Genomic DNA, 24,385 nt, shown 5'->3' with positions numbered 1-24,385 from the left:
CAAGCTTCTTTTTGTTTATGTTAATGCTCAGTTATCACTACTGTTATTAATGTTGTGTGTTATTTATTTTACCACGGAGTCTCGTAAGGTTTTCTAAAATAAACCTCACACTAGTAACAATCCAAAATACACAGATTATTATTAACGTCGATTATAAGGTCCTTTATCAACACGACAAAATCGTTTATCGCATTTTTCTCTAACACCAATTAAAAATATGCCAGTCGTAATATAAAATACAGGGAAAGAATCATCCGATTTCAAAAATTTATATTTTAAAAAATTACACACAGAAAATTATAATTCAAACACAAATATAACAGGAAAATGTGCGAGTTTTACTTTTTATTATTTTTTTCTCATGTACCGAACCGTTGGATTGGTCGCAGTTCATCCGATGATATGGTTCTACACAGTTGGCCTCCGAGATCACCCGACCTAACCCCATGCGACTTCTTCCTTTGGGGATTTGTGAAGGATCTTGTCTTTGTACCACCTTTACCTACAAGTGTAAATGAACTGAAAAAACGTATTTGTGATGCTGTACAAACAATTACCAGAGATACATTACACCGTGTTTGGCAAGAACTTTCATATCGCAATGATATCATACGTGTAACGAAAGGAAGTCATATTGAACACTTGTAAACAAAAACTCACACATTTTCCCGTTATATTCGTGTTTGAATTATAATTTTCTGTGTGTAATTTTTTAAAATATAAATTTTTGAAATCGGATGATTCTTTCCGGGGAACCCAGTATATCGCAGCCGTAATGCGTAAACATAAAATAATGTGAGCAATATGCGTCAATGGTATTTACATTGCACATTTCAAATGTTACAAATTACTTTCATCTCGCTGCAAAATTCATATCGCGTACATGTACGATAGGAACATAACTATTCGGTGTACTTTCTTAAAAAAAAAACCAGGTTCACATTATTAAATATTTTTTATTATATTCTTTATACATTTCTGAAGAAAACAGTAACAATTACATTAAAGTAATGATTGAAGAAAACTTAATGGATAAGCAGAATGGGATGCGATAGTTGTTACAATGAATTTTCATAGCTTTATTCCACTGATGAAATTTTGTCGACAGTATGATGAGAATAAATAGTTAAATTTCATTAGCCGTTGATTGATAGTGTCAGTAAACAGTGGAAAGGGCTCATCGTAGGTAAAGGCATATAAAATCTTGTCTGCTGATTTATTATCGTGATGTCCATCCCATTGTAGATCCAAGTTAGTAGAGTTCCATATCCAATTTAGCACTTACAGGGCTGGCAACAGCTCTGTTCGTCAGATTTGCAAGAGCATTTTTCTGCAAACGAAATAGAACGTATATGATTATTTAGAGATATAGAGACAAAATTATGCAAACGGGCAGGGATATAATCTTCAAATGATTCTTGCTCGGTACGATTTCTGACAACCACATTTATGATTGAACAACCGGAACCGTCGAATCACTTCATACACGGTGCCTCGAAGATGATTGCACAACCGTAGTATTACATAGAGAAATATATAGTGCAAAATATAGAAACTATAGGATGAATTTTTTTTTTCGGTAACGAAGAATCAAATGAACAAATTTTACCAAACATTTTAATCAGTCGTAGAACGGATGTGTCCATCACTCGTAGTACAACATTGTAACGAATAAAGTCTTGTAAATTTTGGGAAATAGACCAAATATTTATAACATATAGAACATTTCATAAAAAAAGCTTAGTTGAAATCATGATTCATTGGTTAACATTGACCAGTTACACAAAAAAATTGTATGCTGAAGGAATAGTACTACATTTCTTTGAAATCGCCATTATGTTTAACACTAAATTTACCGAGCACTAAAAGCGATGTGTGATGCTTCATAAGAATGACACAACGGAATTTATACAAACTTTCGACATTTTTACTGTAATGTGTACCTGCAATAAGATTAAATCTTTTTCCATTCAAATAGTTTCATAATTACAGTCAATGGTGTTAATCCGACGATTATAGACGCTATGTTGAAAACAATTTAAATAAAGTATTATGGACGGGACGTGATAAATATGTCATGACTTTTTATGCAGCCTCCAATTTTTTCGTCACATTGACTTATATTATTATTTTTCAAGTATCGACATAGGTTTTTGATTATAAATAATTACCTCCCCTACTAGCTGCGCCACACTTGCACTTGCCGCATTCGCAGTCGTCGCATTTGCCTGAAACAAATATTATTAAAAATGAATAATTCGGAAGCTAGGTACTACACGATTAGGGCAATTAATATAATAATGTATCGAGGAAATAATATGTACATAGTATTTGGTAAGAACGGTTGATAAATTGTTCAAACTCGTCAATTGAGACTACTCCTTTTTATTAGAACAATAGATCTTGATAGATAATTTATTTTAATGCGTCCTACGCGGACCAGTAACAATGCGAATCGTATATCATGAGCATTCCGAAGAAATTCTATGGCGGACAAGAATTTTATTTTATTAAATTACCCTACCGCCAAAGCTGTGAAAATCTTATTCAAAAGTTCGCCGTTACAATTATACATTTATAATAGTATGTTTATAACGAATAAGTTAGAAACATTACTATGCCGGTAAAAAGTAAAACAAACCAACTTTTATTTTACGATAAATGTAATATAACTTTTACTATTTAAATAAATAAAAGTTGATGATAAGTCATCTCAAGAATATTTGTACATAAAGGGAAAACAAGTATTCAATGAGTAGGAAGTATAAATGTATTTTAAAGGTAATTCAATATATCAGTGCATTCAGTTGCGGATATTGAAATTAATTTAGCATATGGAAATTAACCCTTTTGATGTTGGTATCGGACGAATACTTACCGGAGCACTTTTCACACCTTGGTTCTTCCATTTTGATTGGTGTTTGTTCTTGGCTGATGAATCAACGAGTTTCGTGAAATCACAGTGATTACTGATCAGTTCCGTAACGTTGCTTCGAATTTATGGACCTTTCCCCACCATGATCTCCTTCAGAGGTAAGTATCTGCGTGACGTGTGCAACGAGTATCGTTTGTGTCATGCGCAAATCATGACTGCACTCAAAGCTGATTCCGCATCACATATTCAAACTTGCCTTCGATTTAATTCGCAATTGCAAAAAGTAAGGAAATTCAATAACTACCTTCATCTTAATGAAAATAAATAAGTAACCATATGATTTTATTATAAAGTCAATTAATATATGTTTATAGTATATGGTAAAGTACATAATGTCCCTATCTAAGCGCAACACGGCCCCAATGGTCAACGTTCCACCCGTTACACTGCAACGACAGATAACGATGCAAAGATTCGAATTGATCACGTGTAAATTCATTCTAGAACTTTTACACGAAGAAGTAATAGTATGACTCATATTGTTATTAGTTTATCAAACAACTATCGTTCTTCGTCATTCATTCTTCTATCTCATTCAAAAGCATAGCTAATGGAAGTATTATTATATTTCTGTGATTTTCGACATGGAAGTTAAAAGTTGCACGGTTTGTGATAACTTCAGTTATACTACCAATGACATCCATGATAATAATAACTTGTAACGACTTTAGTTATACTTCTATAAAAAAATAAATTTGCGCAGCATTAAAACCGTTTATCCGCTAGTTTAATCTCTGATGCAATCGTACTTGATATCTTTATCTTCATGCTATAATCGCGGAGAACGTTCTTCTATACGAGAAAATAAATAAAAAATATAGATTAGAATTTTTGTTAAGGCTTTGTTTTTGAAAAAAATAGTTTAAGTGTTTTCGCGTCTGATTATGATGTACCGGTTTTAGTTGTTGTAACTTCTAATACATTTGAACAGTTAATACATCGACACTATTTTTACAGTCACGGGAAATCAGCCGTATAATTATTATACTTCTGAAAAAGATATCTGTTTCAGGAATTGCAGTTAGACGGATAGCAGTCTGTTTTGGCAGGACAAACGCCGCGTGCATTCGCAGAATAGTCTGTACCCAAACAGTTCAAACGAGGTGATATTTGTAATATTTGATCTCAAAAATATGATCATGCCACTCCGAAAAAGTTAAATTCGGTTGAAGATACTGACACTCACGACAATAACTATTGGGTAAGTTATTTCTTTATTATCTAAACACTCCAAGATTGTACAAATTCGGATAATATTTAACTCGTGTTTAAATAAAGTATATCCTTATTTTACAATGACGAAATGAACAAACATTTGCCCAATAATGACGAAATCAGGAAACGAAGATAATAACTTAAGTCCTTGTGATAATAATCTGCAATTTTTTCAATTTTCAATTTGCAATTTATAAGTTATAGATGGCAATAACTTCATAAATGCTAAATACATTGTTTAAATACCATAAGTATTGTGAATATGTGTCGACCCCATTTCATAGTAAGTACAGAACTAGGAACGAAGTACACATTTTTACGAACATTTCTACTGTTGAGGTTTGCCGGGTATGAAAGACAGAATGATCAAAAGCAAGTGTTGTAAAATACTGATGAATGGGACCAATTCCTGCTGAGGTCGAGGCAATTTAGAATCATCTGAGTTTATTGCTAATGTTCCTCGAAGTCCTGCGCAACCAAAAAAATAGAACCTGAAAGAGTGAGAGAGAGAGAGAGAGAGAGAGAGGGGGGAAGGGAGAGATAGTGTTAAGAAATGGTAAGGGAGACCAAGATGTAATGATCGAGAGAAGATTCTGTAAGGGTGTAAGAGCTAAACTGTAAGATCGTGGCATTTTGTGCATAACCGTGATCGAGCGAATTAGTACGTTGTCGTTGTTCTCATTACTTAGGAGAAATTGAAGCCTTGTGCAAACTTCTTTTTATTTTTGATAATACTCTATAATTGCTACTGTTATTAATGTTGTGTGTTATTTATTTTACCACGGAGTCTCGTAAGGTTTTCTAAAATAAACCTCACACTAGTAACAATCCAAAATACACAGATTATTGTTCACGTCGATTATAAGGTCCTTTATCAACAACGATGACTATCTTTTTTAGGCAGTACAAATCGTTTAACACATTTTTCTCTAACCCTAACTGAAAATAGGAGCTGTAAATCGCAGCTCTAATGCGTAAACAAAAAATAATGTGAGCAATACGCGTCAATGGTATTTACATTACACATTTCAAATATTACAAGTATCTTTTATATTGCTCAAAAATTCATATCGCGTACATAAACGATATGTAGATAACTATACTGTGTACTTTTTAAAAATCAAGGTTCACATACTTAGATATTCTTTATTATATTTTTTTTTACATTTCTAAAGGAAACAGTAACAATTATATACAAATCATGATTGAAAAAAGCTTAATGCATAAGCAGTGTGGGATGTGATAGTTGTGGCAAATGAATTTTCATAGCTTTATTCCACTGATAAAATTTTGCCGACAGTATGATGAGAATAAATCGTTGAATTTCATTAGCCGTTGATCGATAGTGTCAGTAAATCTTGTCTGCTGATTTATCATCGTGATATCCATCCCATTGTAGATCCAAGTTAGTAGAGTTCCATATCCAATTTAGCACTTACAGGGCTGGCAACAGCTCTGTTCGTCAGATTTGCAAGTGCATTTTTCTGCAAACGAAATAGAACATATGTAATTATTTTGAGATACAGAGACAAAATTATACAGAAGTGCAGTGGTATAATCTTCAAATGTTTCTTGCACGGTACACTTTCTGACGAATCACATTTGCGAATGAACAACCGGAACCGTCTAATCTCTTCATACGCGGTGCCTCGAAGATGATTGCACAACCGTAGTATTACATGGAGAAATATAAAGTGGAAAATACAGAAACTATAGGATGAACTTCGCCTTTGTCAAATACATATGTGCTCATTTTTTTCGATAACGAAGAGTCAAATGAGCAAATTTTACCAAACATTTTAATCAGTCGTAGAACGGATGTGTCCATCACTCGTAGTACAACATTATAACGAATAAAGTCTTGTAAATTTTGGGGAATAGTCCAAATATTTATAACATATAGAACATTTCATAAAAATAGCAAGGACGTGCTTAGTTGAAATCATGATTCATTGGTTAACATTGACCAGTTACACAAAAAAATTGTATGCTGAAGGAATAGTACTACATTTCTTTGAAATCGTCATTATGTTTAACACTAAATCTACCGAGCACTAAAAGCGATGTGTGATGCTTCATAAGAATGACACAACGGAATTTATATAAACTTTCGACATTTTTACTATAATGTGTACCTGCACTTAGATTAAATCTTTTTCCATTAAAGTGGCTTCATAATTTCAATAAATGATGATAAACCGAATATTATAAACGCTACGTTGAAAATGATTGAAATAAAGTATTATAGAAGGGACGTGATAACTATAATGTGATAACGAATTTTTATACAACTTCTAATCTCTCCCTCACATTGGCTTAAATTAATATCATTCAGGCATCAAGGTAGGTTTTTGTGTAATAGAACTAAAATGAGTGAGATTAGATTAATTGTGAATAATTACCTCCGCTACCAGCTGTGCCGCACTTGCACGAAGTGCCACATTTGCAGTCCTGGCATTTGCCTGCAACAAATATTAATAAAAAATGAATGGTCTGGAAGCTAGGTACCACACGATTAGGATGATTAAAACAATGTACAGAGGAAATCTGTACGTGATATTTGATAAGAACGCACGATAAATTGACTAAACTCGTCAATTAAGACCACTTGTTTTTATCCGAGAGAGATCTTGATAGATAATTTATTTCAATGCATCCTATGCGAACCAATAACAACGTGAATCGTATATTATGTGCATATCGAAAAAAACCCATGGCGGACAAGAATTCCATTTTATTAAATTACACGATCGCCGAAGCTGCGAAAATCTTATTCAAAAGTTCACCGTTGCAATGATTTATTCAAAATAGTATGTTTATAATGAATAGTTTGGAAACGTTACTATGCCGGTAAAAAGTAAAACGAACCAACTTTTATCTTCGGATGAATGTAAATTAGCTTTTACTATTTAAATAAATAAGAGTTCATGATAAGTTATCTCAAGAATATTTGTACAAAAAGGGAAAACAAGTATTCAATGAGTAGGATGTATAAATGTATTTTAAAGGTAATTCAATATATCAGTGCATTCAGTTGCGGATATTGAAATTAAGTTAGCACATGGAAATTAACCCTTTAGATGTTGGTATCGGGCGAATACTTACCGGAGCACTTTTCACACCTTGGTTCTTCCATTTTGATTGGTATTTGATCTTGGCTGATGAACCAACGAGTTTTGTGAAAGCACAGTGATTACTGCACAGTTCCGTAGCGTCGCTTCGAATTTATTGACTTTCCCCTACCATGATCCCTTTTATAGGTAAGTAGCTGCGTGCCGTGTGCAACGAGTCTCGTTTGTGCCATGCGCAAATCAAGACTGCACTCAAAGCAGATTCCCTATCACATATTCAAACTTGCCTTGGATTTAATTCGCAATTACAAAAAGTAAGGAAATCCAATAACTAGCTTCATCTTAATGAAGATAAATAAGTAGCCATATAATTTTATTATAAAGTCAATTAATATACGTTTATAATATATGGTAAAGTATATAATACCTTTCCAATTAAAAGTTTGCTATAACTGCATATATTGCTAACCTTGAAATACAAGTACCTTTCTATAAATTGAGAATGCATATGGGGTTTTTGACAACCGTGTAATTTTAAAAGTTAGTGACAGTGGTAATGGGATATAAAAGCAAAGTGTACGTCCCTACCTAAGCGCAGCACGAACCCAATGGTCAACGTTCCACCCGTTACACTGCAACGACAGATAACGATGCAAAGCTTCAAATTGGTCCCGCGTAAATTCATTCTAGAACTTTTACACGAGGAAGTAATAGTATGACTCATTTTGTTATTAGTTTACCAAACAACTATCGTTCTTCGTCATTCATTCTTCTACCTCATTCAAAAGCATAGCTAATGGAAGTGTTATTATATTTCTGCCATTTTATGCATTCGACATGAAAATTAAATATTGCATAGCTTGTAATAACTTCGGTTATACTTCTAATAACGTCCACGATAAAAGAAATAAATTTGTCCAGCATTAAAATCGTTTACACGCTATAATAATCTATGGTGCAATCATACTTAATATCTTCATCTTTATGCTACAATCTCAAAAAACGTTCTTCTACACGGGGAAATGAGTACAAAAATATAGATTAAAATTTTTGTTCTAATACATGTGAACCTCATGATCGTTACTATTTTTACAGTCACGGAAAATCTGTCTAACAATTATTATACTCATGAAAAAGAAATTTGTTTCAGCAGTTGCAGTTAGAGTAATAGCGGCCTGTTTTGGCAGGACAAACTCGTGTTTAAATAAAGTATATCTCCATTTTACAATAATGAAATGGACAAACATCTGCCCGATAATGACGAAATCGGGAAACGAAGATAATAACTTAAGTCCTTGTGATAATAATCTGCAATTTTTTCAATTTTCAATTTGCAATTTATAAATTATAGATGGCAATAACTTCATAAATGCTAAATACATTGTTTAAATACCATAAGTATTGTGGATATTTGTCAATCCCATTTCATACTAAATAATGTACTAGAAAAGAAGTACACATTTTTACGAACATTCCTACTGTTGGGGTTTGCCGGGTATGAAAGACAGAATGATCAAGAGCAAGTGTCGAGAAAAACTGATGAATGGAACAGGCACCTGCACAGGTCGGGGCAGTTTACAATAATCTTAGTTTATTGCTTAGGTTCCTCGAAATCCTTGATTCCTTGACATAGCCGCAAAATAGAGCGTGAGAGAGTGAGAGAGAGAGAGAGAGAGAGGGAAAGAGAGAGCGATAAGATAATGTCAGGGAGACAAAGAAGTAATGAAAGAGAAGATTCTGTGAGGGTGGAAGAGCTAACCAGAAAGATTTCTAAAATAAACCCCACACCACCCCATGAGGTCCTTTATGAATATGAAATACGTTAATCAGCAATGATTATCTTTTCTTTTGAACACTACAAATCGTTAAAAGCATTATTCTCTGGATCCAATTTAAAAAATAGAATTATTTAAAATAGAATTGAAAATAGAATCAATGATCACAGTTGTAATGCGTAAGCAAAAAATAATGTGAGCCACATGCGTCAATGGTATTTACATTGCACATTTCAAATGTTACAAGTTTCTTTTATCTCGCTTCAAAATTCATATCGCGTACATGAACGATATGTAGATAACTATACTGTGTACTTTTTTAAAAATCAAGGTTCACATTCTTAGATATTCTTCATTAAACTCTTTTTTTACATTTCTGAAGGAAACAGTAACAATTATATACAAATCCTGATTGAAGAAAACTTATAATGCATAAAAAGAATGGGATGTGATAGTTGTGACAATAAATTTTCATAGATTCATTCCACAGCATGCCCTAATCCTATTATAATTCATGCACTAATGAAATTCAGTCGACAGTATGATGAAAATAAGTCGTTGAATTTCATTAGCCGTTGATTGATAGTGTCAGTAAACAGGTGAAAGGGCTCAGCGTAGGTAGTGGAATCCAAAATCTTGTCTGCTAATTTATCATCGCGATATCCACCCGACTGTAGATCGAAGTAAGTAGCGTTCCCCTTCCAATTTAGCACTTACAGGGCTGGCAACAGCTCTGTTCGTCAGATTTGCAAGTGCATTTGTCTGCAAACGAAATAGAACATATGTAATTATTTTGAGATACAGAGACAAAATTATACAGAAGTGCAGTGATATAATCTTCAAATGATTCTTGTTGGGTATAGCTTTCTGAAAATCACATTTGCGAATAAACAAAAGGATCCGTCTAAACATTCCATATACGGTGTCTCGCAAAAGATCGCACATCTTACGTGGAGAAATATAAAATGATAAATATAGAAACTATACAGGGTATCCCAAAAATGTCTCGCAATACGGAAATATGGGGTAGCTGAGATCATTCTAAGTAACTTTTTCCTTTGTGAAAATGCAATCTGCGGCTTTGTTTACGAGCTATTAACGAAAAACACTGACCAATGAGAGGTGGGGGCGCGAAGTTCGAGAGCTCACAGCACGAGGCTTTGACAGAAGGTCGGGACGGATTCGAGCCGCGTTCGAAGTATTGAACAAGTCACGAAGCGTAAACATACCGGATTTTTTTTACTACGTAACAGTGATATTTTTAAGGAAAACGCTGTTCACCTTTACTTTAGAACGTCTGAAGAATATTTACTAATTTTTCGGACCCGAAATAGTAAGTAATTTAACCGTGACGGCCATTTTAATTTTCTAATGTGCATGACACATTGTGTGTGTAACATATGTCCAGGTAATAATAATATAATAATAATATTCTTCATATTTCTCTAACAAACATATCCCTTACGTCCTTTAACACGATTATTATTTATTACATTAGCTTTGCGAATCATTCGCTGAACTGTGTTCGGACACGAAATTATTTAAATTAAAATATCATTTACGTACTTTGTTAATCTTCACTGTACACCTTGCTTAAAAATTTCATATGGTACACACGAGGTGTCATGCACACCAGAAAATCAAAACGGCTGTCACGGTTAAATTACTTATTATTTCGGGTCTGAAAAATTAGTAAATATTCTTCAGACGATCTAAAGTAATGGTGAACAGCGTTTTTCTTAAAAATATCACTGTTACGTAGTAAAAAAAAATCCGGAAAGTTCTCGCTTCGTGATTTGTTCAATACTTCGAACGCGGCTCGAGTCCGTCCCGACCATCTGTCAAAGCCTCGTGCTGCGGGATCTGGAACTTCGTGCCGTCACCTCTCATTGGTCAGTGTTTTCCGTTAATAACTCGTAAACAAAGCCGCAGATTGCATTTTCGCAAAGGAAAAAGTTACTTCAAATGACCTCAGCTACCCCTCATTTTCGGCTGTTAAAGTATATTATATATGTATATTGACTAGAACGAATGATGTATTGACTATACTCGACAAATAGAACCCCCCCCCCCCCCATTTTCATCCGAGCAATGGATCTCGATAGATAATTTATTTCAATTCGTCCTACGCGGACCAGTAACATTGTGAATCGAAAATTATGTGCATTCCGAAGAAATCCTATGGCGGACAAGAATTTCATTTTATTAAATTACACGACCGCCAAAATCTTATTCAAAAGTTTATAGTTTTATTTAAAAGTTTATATAAAAGTATATAGTACTGATTCGTTTATAATAGTGTGTTTATAACGAATGGTTTAGAAACGTCACTATGCGGAACAAAAGTAAAACGAACTAACTTTCATCTTAGGATGAATGTAAAATAACTTTTACTATTTAAATAAATAAAAGTTGATGATAAGTCGTCTCAAGAATAATTGTACATAAAGGGAAAACAAGTATTCAATGAGTAGGAAGTATAAATGTATTTTAAACATAATTCAATATATCAGTGCGTTCAGTTGCAGACATTGAAATTAATTTAGCACATAGAAATGAACCTTCTAGATGTTCGAGTCGGACAAATACTTACCAGAGTACTTTTCACATCTTGGTTCTCCCATTTTGATTGCTATTTGTTTTTAACTGTTAACTGAACGAGTTTCGTGAAAGCACAGTAATTAATTACTGTTCAGTTCCATAACATTGCTACGAATTTATGGACCTTCCCCTACCATGATCCCTTTTATAGGTAGATATCTGCATGTCGTGAGCAACGAGTATCGTTTGTGTAATGCTCAAATCATGACCATACTCATTCAAAGCAGATTCCGTATCGTATATTCATATTTGTCTTGGATTTAATTCGCAATTGCAAAAAGTAAGGAAATTCAATAACTACTTTCATTTTAATGAAGAAAATAAGTAGTCATGTGATTTTATTATAAAACCAATTAATGTAGGTTTGTAATATAAACTACATATTATCTTTCCAATTAAAGGCTTACTATAATTGCATGTATTACCATACTTGAAATACAATTACCTTTCTATAAATTGAGAATGCATGTAGGGTTGTTCAGAACCGTGTAATTTTAAAGATTAGTGACAGTAGTAATGGAGTATAAAAGCAAAGGGTACGTCCCTATCCAAGCGCTACAGGAACCCAATGGTCAACGTTCCACACGTTACACAGCAACGACAGATAACGACGCAAAGATTCGAATCGATTCGAATTCATTCTAGAACTTTTACACGAAGAAGTAATAGTATGACTCATTTTGTTATTAGTTTACAAAACAACTACCGTTCTTTCCCATAGCTAGAGAGAGTATTTTTATATTTTTGCTATTTTTTGCATTCAACATCTAATAACATCTACGATAAAAAAAATTTATTCGACCAGCATTAAAATCGTTTACCCATTATATCAATCTACAATCGGACTTGATATCTTTATCTTTATGCTACAATCACAAAGAAATGAAGTTTGTTATGACTTCGTTCTAGAAAAAAATAAGTGTTGACGCGTCTGATTGTGACTTACCGAGTCCATTTGGACTCACAGTATAAATATTGTTATACTGTTATGTTGTTATGGTTTAACTTGTAAATACTAATACTGGTGAACATGATGTTCGACACTATTTTTACGTGAATCATTCTAACAATTATCATGCTTATGAAAAAGAAATCTGTTTCATGAACTGCAGTTAGACTGATAGCGGCCTGTTTTTATAATACAACCGCCCTCGTGTATTCGCAGACTAATCTGTACCCAAACAGGTCTATCGAAATAATATTTGCGGTATTTGATCGCAAAAATATTTAATTGTGCCACTTCGAAAAAGTTAGATTCAAGTGAAAATACTGAGACTCACAAAAATAACTATCAGGTAAGTTCTTTCTTTATTACCTATGCACTCCAAGATTGTAGAAATTCGGATGATAATTTACTCGTGTTCAAATAAAGGATATCTCTATTTTACAATAATGAAATGTACAAACATTTGCCCAATAATGATGAAATCGGGGAACGAAAATAATAACTTGGAACTTTGTGATGATAATCTGTAATTGTCACTTTGCACAATTTGTAATTTGTAATTTGTAACTTGTAACGGGTAATAAATTCACAAATGCTAAATCCATTGTTTAAATACTACACGTATTGTAGATACTTGTTGGCCCGTTTCATATTAAATACTGTGTTAGGAAAGAAGTAGAGTGACTCGCATTAATATTCGGACACGATATTATTAGAAGAATTGAGCCGTTTATTTTGAAAGTGGCATAAGTCACTTTGTTTTTAAGTCGATATATTTAAGGGTTTGCGTTTTAACACGTTTAAAAATATGGATGCTAACTTTCGAGAAGATTTACTTGTATTTGTTATCTCAGGATACTGACATTTTTCTCAGTATAATTAATTTCGTATAAACATTAAAAAATCACCACTTTTCACATTACGGTAAAGTGACTTATGCCACTTTCAAAATAAACGGCTCAATTATTGCTCCTTTTTATTGTATATGATAGTATTATTGAATCAATTGTTTTCTCATATAATAAAGCACTTCTTAAAGTAAGTGGAAACATAAATTTTGTTTATTTATTGCACATGTTCTTTTGTATAATAAGCGATAAACAAGATTGTGACAAAATTTAACGTCGCAAAAATATTCGGACACAACATCTTAGTTGCCAGAGTAAAAATACTGTACTACATTAACGACGCCGCTAACACATACTGTTTATAAACAAATTTTATGAACAATTTACTTGTGAAAATGAGATGCAAAGGAAGAAATACGTCTTTTGCAATCCGACAATTGGTTATTTATCACAAAGAAAGGGGGAAAATCATACAGAGATATATAGCCAAATTATTAAATATAAGCAAGAGTAGTGTGGCAGATATTACACGTCGGTACATTCGTGAGAATTGAATAGATTTAATCCTTCAGAAAGGTCGTCCAAAATTATTAGACTCTCGCGACCAACGCAAGATAATAAGAAAAATAAAGAAAGATTCTGGACAAAATGTTACAAAATTAACAAAGGAGTTGTTCGTAGAATCTCGGAAGAAGGTACACCCGGACGCAATGCGACGGGTATTAAAAACTTATGATTACAACGAAAGAGTTCCTCGTAGAAAGTTATACGTAAATGAAGCAAATCGCAAGAAAAGATTGAGCTTTGCAAAAGAATATTTTTACAACGACAACTGGTGGTGGAATGATGTAATATTTTCGGATGAAAGCACATTTAATCTTTACGGCTCCGACAGTCAAAAAATGGTGTGGCGTAAAGTAAATACAGAATTAAACATTTCAAATTTAAGACCGACAGTGAAACACGGTGGTAGAAGTGTAATAGTGTGGAGTTGTATATCTCGTCTATAGGAGTAGGTGAACTAGTTTTTTTATCGGTGGTATTATAGACAAAATGAAGTATTTGGACATTTTAAAAAAAAATGTAATTACAAGTGCTATAAATATGGGTATACGTACAGTTTTAAGTTTCATCAGAACAATGATCGTAAACACAAGGCCAGAATTGTACGGGAATATTTATTATACAATTGTCAAAAGTATTGCATTCTCGTCCTCAATCGCCAGATTTAAATCCGATTGAAAAATAATGGGATCAATTGGACCGCAAAATTCGTACAACACCTACAGAGATAAAGCAACGTCTGTAAAACGAATGGAAACGGATTTCGTCGGAGTATTTAAATAAAATCATCTGTAACATGCCCAAGCGATTACGTGAAGTAATAAAACAAAAGGGTCAACCGACAAAATATTAATATTATAATAACATGATTAAAAAGATTTTCATTTTATATAAAATTAATGTAATTCATTCACTGTCCAAATATTTTTGCGACGTTAAATTTTGTCACAATCTTGTTTATCGCTTATTATACAAAAGAACATGCGCAATAGATAAACAAAATTTATGTTTCTACTTACTATAAAAAGTGCTTTATTACATGAGAAAACAATTGATTCAATAATGCTACCATAAACAATAAAAGGGAGCAATAATTGAGCCGTTTATTTTGAAAGTGGCATAAGTCACTTTACCGTAATGTGAAAAGTGGTGATTTTTTAATGTTTATACGAAATTATTTATACTGAGAAAAATATCAGTATCCTGAGATAACAAATACAAGTAAATCTTCTCGAAAGTTAGCATCTATATTTTTAAACGTGTTAAAACGCAAACCCTTAAATATATCGACTTAAAAACAAAGTGACTTATGCCACTTTCAAAATAAACGGATCAAATATTTATGTTAAGGAAATATTAAATATAATAAATTAAAAAGTAGTTAGATTTGATCTCTCAATAAAGCTTAATCTTCCTCGGTGAAGAACAAACGCTTACGCATGAAATGTGATCCTAATTACGCGATATGTGTAACAACAAAATAATATCATGTCCGAATATTAATACGAGTCACTGTATACATTTCTGCGAACATTTCTACTGTTGCTGTTTGCCGGGTATGAAAGACAGGATGATCAAGAGCGAGTGTTGTGAAATACTGATGAATAGAACAGATATCTGCAGAGGTCAGGGCAGTTTACAATGGTTTGTGTTTATTGCTTAGGCTCCTCGCAGTCCTTGGTTCCTTGACATAACCGAAGAATAGAGCGTGAGAGAGTGAAAGAGAGCAGGAAAGAGAGAAAGAGAGAGAGTGTTGAGATATGTAAGGGAGACAAAGTTGTAATGAAAGAGAAGATTCCGTGTGGGTGGAAAAGCTGAACTGAAAGATCGTAGCATTCTGAGCAGAGCCGTGATCGAGTGAGCTAGTACGTTGTCGTTGCTCTCGTTACTCAGAAGAAATTGATGCGTTGTGAAGACTTGGTGTTCTTTTTGTTAATACAAAATACAAATAAATACAATACAAATAAATCTCACAGTAGTAACAATATAAATACACAGGTTATTGTTAACGTCGATCATAAGATCCTTCATCAACAGCGACGACTATCTTTTTTTAGGCGGTACAAATCGTTTAACGCATTTTTCTCTAACCCTAATTAATAATAGGAGCTGTAAATCGCAGCTGTAATGCGTAAGCAATAGATCACGTGATCAATATGCGTCAATGGTATTTACATTGCATATTTCAAAAGTTACAAGTTTCTTTCAGCTTGCTTCCAAATTCGTATCGGATACATATGAAAATAATTATTTATTTATAATATAATTAATTATTATATATAATATAATATATATAATAATAATAATATAATATATATATAATAATAATATAATATATATATAATAATATATAATTAATTATTTATAATAGATATGAAAGTAATTATACTGTGTACTTTCCTATAAACCGAGGTTCACATTTTTAGATATTCTTTATTATATTTCTTTTGTACATTTCTGAATGAAATAGTAACAATTATATACAAATCATGATTGAATAAAACTTAATGCATAAGCAGAATGGGATGTGATAGATGTGACAACGAGGTTTCACAGATTTATTATTTTCTCAGCATGCTCCAATCCTACTATAATTCTTGCGCTAATGAAATTCCATCGATAGTATGATGACGATAAGTCGCCGAATTTCATTAATCACTCATCGATAGTGACAGTAAATAAAGGAAAAGGCTTAACGTAGAGATAGTGGCATTTAAAATCTTGTCTGCTGATTTATCATCGCGACATCCATCCTGCTGTAGATCGAAGTAAGTAGCGTTTCCCTTCCAATTTAGCACTTACAGGGCTGGCAACAGCACCGTTCACCGGATTTGCAGCAGCATTTGCCTGCAAACGAAATAGAACGCATATGATTATTTAAACATATAGAAATAAAATTATGCGGAAGTACAGAGATGATGATTGCTGGGTATAGCTTTCTGACAACCACTTTTGCGATTGAACAATCGGATCCATCTAAACGTTCCATATAGAGTGCCACGCAAATGATCGCACATTTTACGTGAAGAAATATAAAATGAAAAATATACAAACTATACGATAAAATTTCTTCGAGTCAGGTTTTATGATATACATGTGTATCTGCTGACTTCATTGGACGATATGTCCATCACTTCTAGTACACCTAATAAAATAAATAAAATCTTCTCAATTTTGGATTCTCCGCGCGGAGTGTATCGACTGTGACGTTACGCTAAAAAATTGGCACGCAGCGTTATTCAATTTATTCCAGATTTATTATTATTATTTCATATGACAGAATTTTTGTGAAGAATTATATTCCGATTATAATATACATATTTTAGTTGAATTTAAATGTTCTTATTGATTACGTAATATTTATGTATAAATGTCTTTGGTTTTGTGCTAATTAACTATATAATGACATGTTAATCTTACACGTGCGCTTTTATTGCTTCACAAACTCAATCTGTCTTTTTTACTTTTTTTTTGTAATTTTATCTCCTACCTATTAGAATTCATACCAATAGCAAAAATTATGATTAGTAATTTATTTATTAATGCTCTAAATCAGATGGCAATAATTATGCTCAACAGTTTCAGAGACTGAGCAACTGTCATTATAATACATTTTATTCGGAACAGTCTATTCAAAATATTTTATTAAAAATGTTCTATTTAAAATATTCTATTAAAATATTTAGAAGATCGTTAAGGCAACATAAATACATTTTATTATTAAGAGTTGATACTTGATACTTCGATATTGATCCTTAAAAAGTGCAACAGTTCCCTTGTCTACTATTAAGTCATTAATTATAAAATGTATTCTTTACTCTCTAATTGAACCTAATAACAATAAATATCGTTCTTTTTGAAATTCCCCTAGAAATAAATAATTTACATACTTGAATTGATTTCCTGATTAGTGTTTTTAAAATTGAGACAACTCATTAAAAAGATTCTTTTCATGACTCATTTCATAAAAATCTGTAGAAACAAAAGATTTCTTACACGAACTAGAACATGGTGTAGGATGAGTATACAATTGTTTTTTTAATCATTATAATATATAGAAAATTTCATGAAATCAACAAGAAAAAGCTTCTAATTAAAATCATCGTTTACTGTTTAACATTGACCAGCTTCACAAAAACAATTGTCACCTCAAGGTATAGTACTACATGTCTTTGAAATCACCTTTATGTTCAAAGCTAAACCTACGCAATAAAAGTGACGCGTGTTGCTTCATTAGAATGATACAACGGAATTTTTATTTAAACTTTTGACATTTTTACTATAAAGTATGCTTGCAATAACAAGGGGAGGACCCCAGAATTGATGCTCACCTTTTGTTGAGATTTGGTACAATGATCGAGCTTGCAAAGCTGAATCCAATGATACCCCCCCCCCCCCCACTTCCAGCTATGCGGTGTCGAGGATCGTAATCCAGCGCCTTTCTAGTCTTTTGTTAGCAACTTTTACATGGGATTCAGCTTTACAAGTCCTATCATTGTACCAAAACTCATCAAAAAAGGAGCGTCAAACCTGGAGACCTCTCCTTGTAAGATAAAATCTTTTTCCAGTATGAAGTTTTAAAAATATCAATACATAAAATTAAACCGATTATTTTAACCGATACGTTATGATTAGTGTTAAGAACAACTGAAATAAGGCATTGTGGAAGGGACGCGATAAATATAATACCATGGTAAATTTTAATACAGCCTATAATCTTTTCGTAACATTGTCTTAAATCTCTCAGGCATCAAGGTAGGTTTTTGGGTCATAAACTTAAAATGAGTAACATTAGATTGATTATGAAAAAATAATTACCTCCGCTACCAGCTGTACCGCACTTGCACGAAGTGCCGCATTTGCAGTCCTGGCATTTGCCTGCAACAAATATTAATAAAAAATGAATGGTCTGGAAGCTAGGTACCACACGATTAGGATGATTAAAACAATGTACAGAGGAAATCTGTACGTGATATTTGATAAGAACGCGCGATAAATTGACTAAACTCGTCAATTAAGACCACTTGTTTTTATCCGAGAGAGATCTTGATAGATAATTTATTTCAATGCGTCCCCTACACAGACCAGTAACAATGTGAATCGTATATTATGTGCATATCGACGAAATTCTTTGACGGACAAGAATTTGATTTTATTAAATTACTCGATCGCCAAAGCTGCAAAAATACTGTGTTTAATAAATGTGTTAATACTGTGTTTATAACGAATGAGTTAGAGAAACATTATTATGCCGGTAAAAATTAAAACGAACCAACTTTTATCTTAGGATGCATGTAAATTAATTATTACTACTTAAATAAATAAAAATTGATTATAAATTATTTCACGTATACTTGGACAGAAAAAAATGTATTCAATAAGTAAGAAGTATAAATTAATTTTAAAGATATTTCAATATATCAATGCATTGCAAATTAATTTGGCATATGGAAATGATGCCTCTAGATGTTGGTATGACAGTGATACTTACCGGAGCATTTTTCACAGCTTGGTTCCTTCATTTTGATTGGTATTTGATGATGACTGCTGAATCAACGCGAATTTCGTGGAAGTACGGTGATTACTGACCAGTTCGGCTACGTTGCTTCGAATTTATCGACCTTCCCCTACCATGATCTCTTTTATAGGTAAGTATCTGCGTGGCGTGTGCATCGAGTATGGTTCGTGCCATGCGCAAATCAGGACTGTACTCATTCAAAGCAGATTCCGTATCACATATTCAAACTTGCCTTCGATTTAATTCGCAATTGCAAAAAGTAAGGAAATTCAGTAACTACTTCCATTTTAATGAAGATAAATAAATAGTTAGGTGATTTTATTATAAAGCCAATTAATATAATATAAATTGCAATGTACTATAATGTGATAGTACTATAATTTTCATATATTGCTATGCTTGAAATACGAGTATTTGTCTGTCTATAATTAGAGGATGCATGTAGGGTTTTTGACAACCGTGTAATTTTAAAAATTACTGATAGGTAGTAATGGAATATAAAAGCAAAGTGTACGTCCCTACGCAAGCGCAACACGAACCCAATGGTGAACGTTCCACACATTACAGAGCAACGAAAGATAACGACGCAAAGCTTCTAATTGGTCCCGCGTAAATTCATTCTAGAACTTTTACACGAAGAAGTAATAGCATGACTCATTTTGTTATGAGTTTACCAAACAACTACAGTTCTTTGGCATTGTTTCTTCTTGCCAATTAGAAAGTATAGCTAGAGAAAGTGTTTTTATATTTCTGCCATTTTTTGCATTCGACATGGAATGTAAATGTCGCATTTTTTGCAATAACTTCAGTTATAGTTATAATAACATCCACTATAAAAGAAATATGTTTGACCAGCATTAAAATCCATTATAACAATCTACAATCGAATTTGATATCTTTATCTTTATTCTACAATCAGTAAGAACGTTCTTCTACACGTGGAAATGAATAAAAAGTATAAATTAGAATTTTTGTTAAGGTTTCGTTTCAGAAGAAAATAAGTGTTGACGCGTATGTTTGTGACTTAACGGTTTAACATGAAAATACTAATACACGTAAATCTGACGTTCGACACTATTTTTAGTGTCACGGAAAGTCTTTCTAACAATTATTATACTTATTAAAAAGATATCTACTTCAGGAACTGCAGTTGGACTGATAGTGGCCTATTTTAGAAATACAACCGCCTCGTACATTCGCAGACTAGTCTGTACCCAAACAGATCAGTCTGATTGTAAATTAAACTGCAATACGAAAAGTCTATACTTCGAGATGATATTTGCAGTATTTAATGCCAAAAATATAATCATGCCATTTCGTGAAAGTTAAATTCGGGTAAAGTTACCAAGGTTCACAACAATAATTATCAAGTAAGTCGTTTCTTCATTATCTGTGGACTCCAAGATTGTACAAATTCGGGTAACACTTTACCCGTGTTTACATTAAGTATATCCCTATTTTACAATGAAATATTTTATTTTATAATTATTATAATAATTTATTTTATAATTAATATAATATAATTTATTTTATATGAAATGTACAAACATTTGCTCAATAATGATGAAATCGAGAGACGAAAATAATAACCTGAAATTTCGTGATCTATAATCTGTAATTGTTAATTTGCAATTTGTAATTTATAATTTGTGACTACTTCATAAATCCTATATCCATTGTTTAAATACTATGCCTCTTGTGAATATTTGTTGCCCCTATTTCGTATTAAGTACTGTATTATGTAGGAATGTAAAGTATACATTTTCACTAACATTTGTACTGCATGGTTTCCCTGGTATGAAAAGCAAAATTATCCAGAGCGAGTGTCGTAAAATACTGATGAATGAGACGAGTATTTTAGAATATGATCTGAGTTTATTGTTCACATTCCTCAAAGTCCGGTGTAACCAAAAGATAGTGCGTGAGTGAGTGAGTGGTTGAGAGAGAGGGGGGGAGGGTGCTAAAATAATGTAAGGAAGACAAAGAAGTAATGAAAGAGAAGATTTCGTAAGGGTAGAAAGGCTAAATGGTAAGATCGGACCATTATGACCAGAGTCGTGATAGAGTGAACTTGTACGTTGCCATAGTCCTTGTCATTGTTGTCGTTATTCAGGACAAGTCATTGCGTTGTGGAAACCTGCTATTGTTTTTATTAATACACTGTTATCATTATCGTCGTTTTAGTTGTGTGTTATTTATTATACCTCGGTGTCTCGTACAATTTTCGTATGATTCTCGTTGATAATGATATCACAATTTCTGTGTGTCTGTGGGAATACGAAAAACGTAGTCCCATATCACGTGAGATAAGTTAATCAGTGATAACTACTTTTTTTAACAGTACAAATCGTTAAATGCATTTTTTTTCTTACTCCAATTTAAAATAGGACAATAAGAGATCACAGCTGTAATGCGTAAACAAAAGATAATTTGAGCAAAATGCGTCAATGGTGTTTACATTGCACATTTCAAATGTTACATATCGCCCACATGTACGATATGAAAATAATTATACTGTGTACTTTCTTATAACCTGAGGTTCACACTTTTAGATATTCTTTATTATATTCCTTTTTTACATTTCTGAAGGAAACAGTAACAATTATATAAAAATCATGATTGAATAAAACTTAATGCATAAGCAGAATGGGATGTGATAGATGTGACAATGAGTTTTCACAGATTTATTATTTCCTCAGCATGTTCCAATCCTACTATAATTCATTCACTAATGAAATTCCATCGACAGTATGATGACAATAAGTCGTTGAATTTCATTAGCCGTTGATCGATAGCGTCAATAAACAGAGGAAAGGGCTTAATGTAGGTAGTGGCATCTAAAATCTTGACTGCTGATTTATCATCACGACATCCATCCCATTGTAGATCGAAGTTAGTAGCGTTCCATTTCCAATTTAGCACTTACAGGGCTGGCAACAGCACTGTTCGCCAGATTTGCAACAGCATTTGTCTGCAAACGAAATAGAACGTATATGATTATTTAGAGACATAGAGACAAAATGATGCAGACGTGCATGGATATAATCTTCAAATAATTCTTGCTAGGTATGCTTTCGAACAACCACATTTGCGATTGAACAACCGGATCCGTCTAATCATTTCATAGACGCTACAGGCAGATGATCGCACAACTATAGTTTTACGTGAAGAAATATCAAATGAAATATAAACAAACTATAGAATACAATTTCCTCCCCATGAGGATTTGTCACGCATATATTTGCTCTCTTTTCTCGATAACGAAGCGTCAAATGAACAAAGTTTCACAAAAAAATTGTCAGCTCAAAGTATAGTACTACGTTTCTTTAAAATCTCCTTTGTATTTAACATTAAATCTGTCGAGCAGTAAACGTGATGTGTTTTGCTTCATAAAAATGTCACGACGGAATTTATTTAAAATTTTTCGACATTTTTCCTGTAATGTGTACCTGCACTAAGATTAAATCTTTTCCCATTAAAAAGCTTTAATAATTTCAATTAATAATGTTAAACCGCGCGCGCGACCATTCGAACAACTATGTTATGTTTAGTGTTGAAAACGATTGAAATAAAGCATTATGGAATTTTTGTGATAAATGTAATGTCATGACAAATTTATATGCAGCCTCTAATTTTTTCGTCACATTGACTTATATTATTATCTTTCAGGCATCGAGATAATTTTTTGTGTAATAGAACTAAAAACGGAGTAAGATTAAATTAATTATGAATAATTACCTCCGCTACCAGCTGTACCGCATTTGCACGAAGAGCCGCATTTGCAGTCCTGGCATTTGCCTGCAACAAATATTATTAAAAAATAAATGGTCCGAACGATTAGGACGATTAAAACAATGTATTGAGGAAATACATAGTATTTGATAAGAACGGATGATAAATTGACTGAACTCGTCAATTGAGACCCCTCCTTTTTATCCGAGCAATAGAGCTTGATAGATAATTTATTTCAATGCTTCCTACGCGGGCCAGCAACAACATGAATCGTATATTATGTGCATTCCGAAGAAATTCTATGGCGGACAAGAATTTTCTTTTATTAAATTACACGGTCGACAAAGCTGCGAAAATCTTATCCGCTAGTTCGTTGTTACAACGATCCATTTATAATAGTGTGTTTATAGAAAATGATTTATAAAAACGTTATTATGCCGGTCGAAAATAAAACGAACCCACTTTTATCTTAGGACGCATGTAAATGAATTATTACTACTTAAATAAATAAAAATTGATTATAAATTATTTCAAGTATACTTGGACAGAAAAAAATGTATTCAATGAGTAAGAAGTATAAATGAATTTTAAAGGTAATTAAATATATCAATGCACTCGGATGCAGGCATTGAAATTAATTTGGCATATGGAAATGATGCCTCTAGATGTTGGTATGACAATGATACTTACTGGAGCACTTTTCACAGCTTGGTCCCTTCATTTTGAGTGGTATTTGATCTTGACGGCTGAATCAACGAGTTTCGTGAAAGCACAGTGATTACTGACCAGTTCCGCTGCGTTGCTTCAAATTTATCGACCTTCCCCTACTATGGTCTCTTTTATAGGTAACTATCTGCGTGGCGTGTGCAACGAGTATGGCTTGTGCCATGCGCAAATCAGGGCTGTATACATTCGTAGCCAGGTTTATACTACATCATTTATTAACATTTTCTTTTGATTTATTTAGCAATTGTGTAAAGGGTGGAAACTGAAGTAAAACAATCTCCATTGTAACGGACACATATAAGTGATTTGATTTTAAAACCAGTTAATGTAATTGTAATTACATATTATTGTTTTAATTCAAAATTTTTGTAAATCTGTTGTATCGATTTTTAATTCATTGATCTACATTATTGCTTATCTTCTCATGCTTGAAATACATGTAGCTGATGCTTTT

The 24,385-nt window shown here is 32.8% G+C and overlaps 2 long non-coding RNA genes across 3 annotated transcripts; one reads left to right on the top strand and one right to left on the bottom strand.

Annotated features, from left to right (window-relative positions):
* Nucleotides 1-936: 936 nt before the first annotated feature.
* Nucleotides 937-24,053, bottom strand: LOC143258974 (uncharacterized). 2 transcript variants are annotated; one of them, XR_013032888.1, is made up of 7 exons: nucleotides 23,896-24,053; nucleotides 23,212-23,271; nucleotides 19,447-22,444; nucleotides 18,774-18,833; nucleotides 2,879-5,634; nucleotides 2,172-2,228; nucleotides 937-1,330 (listed from the first exon to the last, which is right to left on the bottom strand). It is a non-coding gene; the product is annotated as an uncharacterized LOC143258974 (long non-coding RNA). The 2 variants fall into 2 exon arrangements; XR_013032887.1 differs by lacking the exons at nucleotides 18,774-18,833; nucleotides 19,447-22,444; nucleotides 23,212-23,271; nucleotides 23,896-24,053 and adding exons at nucleotides 6,553-6,612; nucleotides 7,256-7,487; nucleotides 7,810-7,824.
* On the top strand, nucleotides 3,079-8,619 carry LOC143258977 (uncharacterized). Its single transcript, XR_013032891.1, has 3 exons — nucleotides 3,079-3,158; nucleotides 3,948-4,136; nucleotides 8,372-8,619. It is a non-coding gene; the product is annotated as an uncharacterized LOC143258977 (long non-coding RNA).
* Nucleotides 24,054-24,385: the final 332 nt, after the last annotated feature.

Source organism: Megalopta genalis, chromosome 3, assembly GCF_051020955.1.
Source record: "Megalopta genalis isolate 19385.01 chromosome 3, iyMegGena1_principal, whole genome shotgun sequence".
NCBI lineage: Eukaryota > Metazoa > Arthropoda > Insecta > Hymenoptera > Halictidae > Megalopta > Megalopta genalis.
Note: the sequence above shows the minus strand (reverse complement) of the source record. Positions and strands in the feature narration are given on the sequence as shown.